The 9926-nt window shown below is 34.3% G+C and overlaps 1 protein-coding gene across 1 annotated transcript in view; it reads left to right on the top strand.

The window, feature by feature from the left end:
* The first annotated feature begins 3778 nt into the window (after positions 1–3778).
* The window catches only part of LOC108910024, a 16582-nt gene continuing 10434 nt past the window's right edge, over positions 3779–9926 (top strand). The window contains exon 1 of the mRNA XM_018714517.1: positions 3779–3819. The gene's annotated coding sequence lies outside the window, so the exon portion shown is untranslated. The remainder of the gene's footprint in view (positions 3820–9926) is intronic.

Raw genomic sequence — 9926 nt, 5'->3', positions numbered from 1 at the left:
TTAGGTTCACATATATCCATAGGTTTCAAAATGGATTCGATATCGGCATATACTACAAAAGGCACCTTCAATTGTTTTTCAAAATTTTCAAATTTTAATATGTATGTTTTCGGGAACACTTTTCCCAAACTTATCTACACGTAATTCCAAAGTAGGTGCAGTGGTGTAAAGATTGCAGTAACGCCTTTGATGTTGTAATAGCATATTTTCAGAACCAAAGTAAGATACACAACCATCACAGAAATACTTTCTATGCTCATTATTAGACACCTGACTAGAAACCAATCTCGACAAATCCTTTATCCAACAATAATGGCTTATCGCACATTCTTTACCACAATGATGATTTTGACCGCCCTCCTTAGTAATAAGTAACAAATTCACATGATATATACTCTGATATATAATACCTCAATTTTCTTTGTGAATAACGCAAAGGTCCGACTATTTCGTATTTTAGTATATTATTTTCGAGTGTTATTTCCAATCCATATACATTAACAGAGATATCGTTCATTGTTTCGAATTTTGAAATATCCTTCAATTTAACTGGAAAATTCATACCTACCAAATTTAAAACAAATGAAAAATGTGGATATGATGACATCTCATGCACTGGACCTCTCGGTGAATATAAAGCTGAGGTTATTGCCCATGCAAATTAATACTCATCTTGATTTTTATGTTTACTATAGCTTTCTTGTTTTCCACAAACTTCGGTAACTTTACATATGAAGATCCGCATAGAGGACTGTTTTTATTTACGTTAACCTCCACATATAATATTTCTTCGATAGCCCAACCTGTAATAATAACAAATTATGTTAACGACTTTCATTTCACCTCTTATTAATATCATCACTTACCAGAATCTTTCTCCTAAAATTCTGACGTTTGAGATGTCATCGTGTCTACAAAGTCTTTGTAAATGTCACTAATATCCTACGACTCGTCGATAATCTTATTGCAGCTATTAAATGCCTTTACATCGGATGTCTCGCGAGTTTGTAATTGGCAAAAGTTTCCGTATTCACTTTTATAGATTTATGAACCCTTATGATGTCTTCCAACAAATTTATTATCTTCGCCTTCACTTCATCAAAAAAAAACATTACATAATATGTATGTTTGGTATCGCTATGCACTCTATAACTAATTATCCTGCACTTGAATGCACTATTGATTACTTGTATGCCCTCACATTTAGGAGTACAGGACGTTGTTCTGTGCTCCAATCTCCTACGATGAGCATATATTTGACTTCTTGGTATATCCCTATTACAACACTTTACTGTTTGCATTGGTTGACTCTCATGTAACAATTTGATCCGTTTCACCTCAGGTTCACCAACGTTTATGCGCTTACAAGACTCCCTTTCATGACGACGCAAGTTATCACTGCGTGTAAAACTTTTACCACATACACTGCACAAACACATTTTTTTATCAGTCAAGTCACCACCGATCAGAGTTTCAATCTGAAATGAAATCCGTTCTACTTACTCCATCCTTTTTATACATAGAATGGATAGCGCATGTGCAGTTGACTCGAAATGACATTAACATTCATGTGCCCTTCAGTTAGAGGTAGTGACAGAGGACATTGAAGGTAATCCTATAGCATTCAATCAGCAGAGGTCAAATAAAAGTCGCCAACTGATGTGACCTTCAATGTCATTTACCAACTACAAAGAATATTTTAACTATGTATAGAGGCCAAATAAAGGTTACCAACTTATGTGACCTTCAATGTCGTTCAGCGTCATATCATAGATCACCACATATGTCATTTCAAGGGCGAAAATGGAGGGGGAGTCTCACAACGGGTTAAAATACCCTACTTGCGTCAGCAACTCATTCATTTTTTTGTCAGCTAGAAAAATCGCAACCTCTGCCCTGAGTTCGTACAATCTTCCCAACATATTGCCCTTCGATAACCACTTAACGTCTATGTGAAAAAGGAGCACCTCATGGTCTGCGTCCATTTCAGAGCATAGTTTTTTTAAAAAGCGTGTATTTAAGGCGCTGCTTTTGATAACATTTACCACGTTTATGGCTAATCGCTTTGTTTTCTTAAGGCATCCTGGGAGAGTCAGAAGCTAACACCTGACGGTGTATGATACAATGCGTTGTTATTGCCTTAGGATTCTTCTGTTTTACTAGCGTCGCAAGACCGGAGCGTGATCCCAACATAGCCGGAGCGCCATCCGTACAGAAACCAAAGAGTTTCTCCCAACTAATGGTATGTTTCTGAAAATATTCCGATATTGTGTTCATGACGTCGATACCTTTTAATGTTGTTTCCAGTTCTCGTGAAATCAATAATTCTTCTTTGATTATGTTGTCGTCTAAAAAGCGGACAAACACAAGTAACGAACAACAATTAGAAATGTCAGTCGATTCATCACACTGCAAAGCGAAGCATGGTGAGTTTTTGATTTTTGAAACAAGTTGCTCCTCGATATCGTTTGACATTAGTTCAATTCGAGCTTTAATCGTGTTGTTCGATAAAGGTATTTTCTTGTATTTTGTTTGGCCTCTAATCCCAAAACTTCTTCGACAGCTTTGATCAAACACGGTTTCACGAGTGTTTCTCCGATTGTATGAGGTTTTTTAGATTGCGCTATTAATTTTGAAATCTCAAACGATGCTACTAATGTTTTCTCTGATGTCGCAAATCTCGTACCACTAGGCCCGAGTTTCATTTTTTTTAAGGTTCTCTAATTTGCCTTCAAAAAATTATGACGGTCGATCAGAGAGATTAGGATAGTTACACACCCAATATCAAGACCGAATCTTCTTTTATTTTTACCTTTATGCATAATACATTGTTATGTACGCTTTTTCTATCTATTGAGGTCAATGTAAATGATAAGAGATCCCTATATAAACTCATGTGAGATCTCTCATCATCAGTGTAGTAGAATTAGTAGTTACATCTTGTATTGACCATCTAGTAATCAATAAAGTTGTTTTAACAAATAAATGTGTTAAAGTCTTCCAAGTCACGAATTGCAACTTTAACTGGCGCAGTCGGTAGGATAGTGCGAAGTCCCCGAAGATCATATTTGGTAGTAATAAATTGACCAGTGTGAAGAACCCTTCGAGACTATTGACTCTCAAGTCTTGAGCAGTAGCCAGAACACTTTTGGAAAGAACCTCGAGAACCACAGCCATTCTCTGTTGAAGCCAACTGTATTGGTGAGTCTGTGAGTCTTCCCTGTTCCCATTCCCTCGATTGATACTGATACTTTCAAGTTCTGTGACAAAATTACTATTTACTCCTTGAAATTGACTGTTTATCAATTTCCGGTTAGGTTAGGAATCTAGAGGTTAACTGTATATTAATTTCTAGTTAATTAAGAATTTAAGAATTAAAAAGAATGTAAAATCAAAATGGCAAATCCTAATTATCAATTAAAAAAAATGTATATCGATACAATCCCGACTTTCGATGGTATTCCATCACTTTTAAACGATTTCTGTGAAGCATGCGACGGATTAATTATACATTTTTCGAATGAGAATAATGAAGAGCAGAATAAATTTTTAGTAAGAACAATACGAAATAAATTAATAGGTCAAGCCCAAGTAAATATTTCAACCAGGCTGGAAGTAGAATCCTGGATTGAAATTAAACAGATATTGATACGAACTTTTGGCGATCCTCGCGATATCGACACTTTACNGTAGTAATAAATTGACCAGTGTGAAGAACCCTTCGAGACTATTGACTCTCAAGTCTTGAGCAGTAGCCAGAACACTTTTGGAAAGAACCTCGAGAACCACAGCCATTCTCTGTTGAAGCCAACTGTATTGGTGAGTCTGTGAGTCTTCCCTGTTCCCATTCCCTCGATTGATACTGATACTTTCAAGTTCTGTGACAAAATTACTATTTACTCCTTGAAATTGACTGTTTATCAATTTCCGGTTAGGTTAGGAATCTAGAGGTTAACTGTATATTAATTTCTAGTTAATTAAGAATTTAAGAATTAAAAAGAATGTAAAATCAAAATGGCAAATCCTAATTATCAATTAAAAAAAATGTATATCGATACAATCCCGACTTTCGATGGTATTCCATCACTTTTAAACGATTTCTGTGAAGCATGCGACGGATTAATTATACATTTTTCGAATGAGAATAATGAAGAGCAGAATAAATTTTTAGTAAGAACAATACGAAATAAATTAATAGGTCAAGCCCAAGTAAATATTTCAACCAGGCTGGAAGTAGAATCCTGGATTGAAATTAAACAGATATTGATACGAACTTTTGGCGATCCTCGCGATATCGACACTTTTCAACAAGATTTAATTCATCTTACTTATGATTCTCGTCAAGAATCATTGATTAACTTTAGCAATAGGATATTACAGACGCAATCGTTATTAATGGCGAAATTAAAACAATCACACGAAACAAGAGAGGTAAAAAGAGCATTGAGCACTGTGTTTCAAAAATTAAGCTAAGAAATTTACCTTTTCATTATCAACCAGATGGTCAGAACCAAAGAAATCGATGACCTAGACGAAGCAATCACGTTCATAAACAATGAAGAACAATTTAATAAGTATAAAAAAACAGTAGAGCACACCAGAGTCAAAAATCAACCTAAACCATTCCCTCCAACAAGAAATCCACATTTTCACAATCATTTCCTATCGCCAAGAAGTCAATTCCAAAACCACTACCCTAGAAACGATTTTCCTAATCAAAACTGGCACCCTAATCAGAATAATTTCACTAATAGACATCATAATCAAAGTAACTATTAAAATAGGTACCAAAACAGCAATCCTATCCCAAATAGACAAAATAATTTCACACAACAACATTGGCCCAATCAACCAATTAATGTCCAACCTCGACCAATGAAACAAAACTTCCCGACAAATAAACAAGTATTTGGCCCAAANAGTAAGAACAATACGAAATAAATTAATAGGTCAAGCCCAAATAAATATTTCAACCAGACTAGAAGTAGAATCCTGGGTTGAAATTAAACAAATATTGACTCGAACTTTTGGAGATCCTCGCGATATCGACACTTTACAACAAGATTTAATTCATCTTACTTATGATTCTCGTCAAGAATCATTGATTAACTTTAGCAATAGGATATTACAGACGCAATCGTTATTAATGGCGAAATTAAAACAATCACACGAAACAAGAGAGGTAAAAAGAGCATTGAGCACTGTGTTTCAAAAATTAAGCTTAGATACATTCGTTAGAAATTTACCTTTTCATTATCAACCAGACTTTGGTCAGAACCAAAGAAATCGATGACCTAGACGAAGCAATCACGTTCATAAACAATGAAGAACAATTTAATAAGTATAAAAAAACAGTAGAGCACACCAGAGTCAAAAATCAACCTAAACCATTCCCTCCACCAAGAAATCCACATTTTCAAAATCATTTCCTATCGCCAAGAAGTCAATTCCAAAACCACTATCCTAGAAACGATTTTCCTAATCAAAACAGGCACCCTAATCAGAATAATTTCACACAACAACATTGGCCCAATCAACCAATTAATGTCCAACCTCTACCAATGAAACAAAACTTCCCGACAAATAAACAAGTATTTGGCCCAAATCAAAGAATTTCGGTCCAACCCCGATGTCCGGTATTTCTACCATAAATTCCGATCACTTTAAATCCCGACCCGAGTTTAATAAAACCGAGACAGACATAACTCCGCCNTCAAAGTAACTATCAAAATAGGTACCAAAACAGCAATCCTATCCCAAATAGACAAAATAATTTCACACAACAACATTGGCCCAATCAACCAATTAATGTCCAACCTCGACCAATGAAACAAAACTTCCCGACAAATAAACAAGTATTTGGCCCAAATCAAAGAATTTTGGTCCAACCCCGATGTCCGGTTTTTCTACCATAAATTCGGATCACTTTAAATCCCCACCCGAGTTTAATAATACCGAGACAGACATAACTCCGCCTGGATGGTCACATAATAACCTAGAAGATCAATTATCCGTTTTTTCCCATCAAGGACATTTGACCCCAAAACAAATAAATACACTGCAAATTCCTGATAATCAGCCAGACGAGTTCCTATACGACGAATGAAACGAAGACTGGGATGCAGAACTATCTGAAAATTTTCAAAACGTTTCATTAGACGCCAACCCCACAAAAAATCCAAAACCAATCACGTTGAACTAAACACAAATCTAATCCATAGTTCACTTCCCTACATCCAATTAAGTAAACCTCCTTTAAAACTCCTTTTAGATACGGGTAGTTCCAAAACCATTCTCAAACCCGACATTGTACAGAAATATTTCCCGAATCTCATCAGAACAGACCCTATCCAAGTAAAAACGGGATCAGGACAAATCCTTGTGAAAACCCAAGCTCATATTCCATCCTTCCCCGAGTTCAACTCAAATCAAAAACTTGACACCATCCTTTTCAATTTTCACGAATTTTTCGATGGAGCCCTTGGTATAGAAGACATTAAAAAACAAAAAATAGAAATATCCTTCAAAAATAATACTATATCCAATAGTCATTGGACCCTTCCTACCTATATCATATAAACATCCAATAACATATACCCAAAATCAACCAATAATTCTTGCCCTTCAACAAGTTACAAAGATAACCCTGCCAATAGACTAAACCAATAATGCAGAACTCCTAATAAATGAAATCAAAGCTAATAAATGTTATCTCCCCACAACCCTAACCAAAGTAATGAATAATAAAATATGTTTCGAATTTCACAACTATGACACACAATACCACAACTTTGATTCCACTAAATTAAAATTTATACCATCAGAATATCAAACCTACGATTATAAACTTATTGAAGAAGGCAAAAATTCACATAAAAAATTAAACTTAAAATCCTTATTAAGAACCTCACATTTAAATAATGGGGACAAAATTATTTCATTATGTGACAAATACACCCACATTTTTCAAAAACCAATCGAGAAGTTAAGTTTTAGCAATGCGGTAAAGCACGAAATTTTGACAAAAGATGATAGTCCCGTATATTCAAAAAGTTACCGATATCCCTATGTCCATAAGGCAGAAGTTTCTAAACAAATCTCCGAAATGTTATATAATCACATAATACGACCCTCTTAAAGTCCTTGGTCTTCCCCAATCTGGATAGTACCGAAAAAACTAGACGCAAGTGGTAAACGAAAGTGGAGACTTGTGATCGATTATAGGAAAGTTAATGAAAAGACAACAGACGATAAATATCCATTACCTAACATTACCGAAATTCTAGACAGATTAGGAAGATGTTCATATTTTTCAACTATAGACTTAGCATCTGGTTTCCATCAGATTGAGATGCATCCAAATTCTATTCAAAAAACCGCTTTTTCAGTTGACAATGGTCATTATGAGTTTATCAGAATGCCTTTCGGTTTAAAAAATGCCCCAGCAACTTTTCAAAGATGTATGGACAATGTTTTAAAGGATCTTCAGAACAAAATTTGTATGGTATACATAGATAACGTAATCGTATTTTCCAATGGTTTACAAGAACACTTACAAAACCTTGAATTAGTATTCGAAACCTTTGAAAAAAATAATTTAAAGATTCAACTAGATAAATCCGAATTTCTCAGGAAAGAAGTGACATTTCTAGGACACGTAATAACACCCGACGAAATCAAACCCAATCCAGAAAAAATTAAAGCTATTCAAAATTTTCCCATACCCAAAACTACTAAAGAAATCAAATCATTTTTAGGATTATTAGGTTACTATAGGAAATTTATAGAGAATTTCGCAAAAATAACAAAACCTTTGACAAACTGTCTAAAGAAGAATGAAAAGATTGAACTCACTAAAGATTTATTGTAATTGTTTTGAATTTTGTAAAACTTTATTAACAAATGACCCTATATTAGCATTTCCCGATTTCACGAAATCATTTGAAGTCACTACTGACGCCTCTAATTTCGCAATAGGCGCAGTACTTTCTCAAAATAACAAACCCATTAGTTACGCCTCTAGAACATTAAACCCGGCAGAAATCAATTATTCAACAATAGAGAAAGAACTTCTTTCAATCGTCTGGGCATGCAAAACATTCAGACCCTATATTTACGGCACTAAGTTCACTATATAAGGTACACCGGGGTAAGTGGAACCTAAAAAATCACTAGTTCGACTTAAAACTTGTGTGAAAATTTTTTTGGGGTAGTAGTGGATAAAGCTCTATTACTTGTTAGCCAGATGTATGCTGAATAAGTGTACAAATGTATAAAAATATTAATGCAAAAAATTAAAAAAAAAGTAAAAAAATAAAATTAAGTGCGTTAGGTTCCACTTGCCCCGTGATATGGGGCAAGTGTAAACTCGCGTCAAATATCCATTAAACTATACACAAATAATAAGGTGGCAAGTGGAAATAAGAAATACACAGTTTTTTAAACGAAATTTTATTGAAAAATACTTATAAGTAGTTATTTAACGAATATTATACTGATCTAAGGATATCGAAAATGAAACGAGAGACTTTTGTCTTTTTGTTAGATGTTTCAAATTATTTGGATTTGGCAAAACAAATTCTATTTGCTCTTTAAAAGCAATAGAAATATCTTCCACGTTGGGAAAATAAAACCTTCCATCGTTTTTAGCGCACTTTCGTAGGCAACTAATTTCAACCTCTAGATCAAAGACTTTCAAAATCTTAGCCACAAAATAAATATGATCGGTCATTCCTTTAATGGGAAACTTTATCAAAACAAAGTCTTCTGGTTTTGGTTCTCGGTGTATTTCTTCTTCAATAGGAGGGGATGGTGACTTTGTCCACTCAATATCATCGTCAGAGCTTAAATCTTTTGAAAATAAACTGGTGTTCATCATCACTACTATCTTCATTTTCTTGCAACAAAACTTTTTTTGTTTTTTTTATTTCGTTTGTCCTTCCCAGATAATTTTGCGTCTAGTTGTATTTTTTGTTCTTTCATTTTTTACACATAGTCGAGAGATGTTATAATCTCAGCTCCAGGACATATCTTTTTTCGTTTCTGATTAGTGTTTAACGGATTTTGCTTAACGTGTTCAAGAAGAATCTTTTCAAAAGATATTTCGACTAAGCCAGATGTCCCTCCTTCTTGTTGTACGCCATTTTTATTTTGTATTATATAAATAATATAAATAAATTATATATTGTAAATATGACAGAAACCCACAAAAAATAAAATTAAAAATATCTGAAACGCCCTCATTCCCTTTCGAACACATTCACATTGACACGTTCATTATAGATAAAAACCATTTCTTGACAATACTTGACCTTTTTTCAAAATATGGACAAGCATATTGCCTAGAAGCAAAAAATAGCATTAATATCATAGAAGCCTTACTATTATTCATATCTCACATGGGTATACCACACAAAATCACCGCAGATAATGGTACTGAATTTAATAACCAAATCATAAAAGACTTTTGCCTTCTACACAATACTACACTTCACTACACCTTACCATTCAAATTCCAAATCTCCTGTTGAAAGATTTCATTCAAGCCTAATAGACTCTATAAGATGTCTTAAACAAGAACATCAGAAATCAATTAAGTACCTCATGACCCTAGCTGTCTTACTATATAATAATTCTGTTCACTCCAGAAGTGTGATTAATGAAGGTGAGATCAACCAGCAATCCTTATGATGCCAAATTTTACTGAAATCGGTGGATTTCAAAAAAGTACACCCGCCATATTGGATCAGCCATCTTGAATTTTTACAATGTGAATTCATATTCGTAATCAGCGACCCAAAAAACCCCTTTATACAAAATCTGGTCAAAATCCGCTCAGAATTTGAAAATAGCGATTCCTGCTCGGTTTTTTGAGGTTAGAAAAAAAACACACGTTCTAGCTCAATTCTGACAGTGGATTTGAATTC

Source organism: Anoplophora glabripennis, unplaced genomic scaffold, assembly GCF_000390285.2.
Source record: "Anoplophora glabripennis isolate ALB-LARVAE unplaced genomic scaffold, Agla_2.0 scaffold578, whole genome shotgun sequence".
Taxonomy (NCBI): Eukaryota; Metazoa; Arthropoda; class Insecta; order Coleoptera; family Cerambycidae; genus Anoplophora; species Anoplophora glabripennis.
This window is presented reverse-complemented; position numbering and strand designations above follow the sequence as displayed.